We start from the raw sequence: 1,261 nt of genomic DNA on the forward strand, positions 1-1,261 counted from the left end.
TATATATATATATATATATATATATATATATATTAGGGCCCCTAAATTTGCCCCTAGTTTTTCCTTAAGGAATTGAATAGTTTTAGGTTTCACATTTAAGTCTTTGATCTATCTGGATGTACTTTCTGTGTATGGTGTGAGGTATGGGTCTTGTTTCATTTTTCTGCAAATGGATATCCAGTTCTGCCAGCACCATTTGTTAAACAGATAATCTCTTCTCCATTGAATGGATTTTGACCTTTTGTAAAAGATTAACTGACCACAGGTTGATTGATCTATTTCTGGGTTCTCAATTCTATTCCATTGGTCTATGTGTGTCATAGTACCAATACCAGGTGGTTTTGACTACTGTGCTTGCATGACTACTGTGGTTTTGAGATCCAGCAGTGTGAGACCTCCTACTTTCTTCTTCTTCAATATTGCATTGCTTATCTAAGGTCTTTTTCCTTTCCATATAAAGTTAGCTATTGGATTCTCCATATCCTGAAATAATGTTGATGGAGTCTGAATATGGATTGTATTGAAAGTATAGATTGCTTTGGGTAGAATTCACATTTTCACAATGTTCAATCTTCCTATCCACAAGCATGGTATGCTCTTCCATTTATGTAGATCTCTTATGGTTTCTTGAAATAGTCTTTAACAGTTTTTTTTTGTTTGTTTGTTTTTTTTTTTTTGGTACAGGTCTTTTGTGTCCCCGGAAAGAGTTTTTCCCAAATATTTTATTTATGTATGTATTTATTTATTTTGGTTTGTTGTTGTTGTTATGTGCCATCAAGTTGTCCCTGACTCATAGTGACCTTATTCAAAGCAGAACAAAACATGGCCTGGTCCTGCACCAGCTCTATAGTCCCTGCTATACTTGAGCCCATCACCACTGCCACTGTGTCAATCCATTTTTTACAATAAAAAAAAAAAAAATTGGTAGCTATTATAAATGGTATTGATTTCCTTATTTATTTTTCAGCTATCTCTTTGCTATTATAGAGGAATCCACCTGATTTTTGGATGTTAATCTTGTATCCTGCTACTATGCTAAATCTCTCAATTACTTCCAGTAGATTTTTTACTTAGTCTCTTGGGTTTTCTAGGTATAGGATCATATCACCAGGAAATAGGAATAGTTTGACTTTTTCCTTACCAATATGCATGTCTTTGATGCCCCTTTCTTGCTTATTTCCCTAGCTAGGACTTCAAGTACAATGTTGAATAGAAGTGGTGATAGAGGGCATCCTTGTCTGGTTCCTGTTTGCAAGGGTTC

Source organism: Orycteropus afer, unplaced genomic scaffold (assembly GCF_000298275.1).
Source record: "Orycteropus afer afer isolate SDZICR_OR568_19922 unplaced genomic scaffold, OryAfe1.0 scaffold00221, whole genome shotgun sequence".
NCBI classification, from domain to species: Eukaryota; Metazoa; Chordata; class Mammalia; order Tubulidentata; family Orycteropodidae; genus Orycteropus; species Orycteropus afer.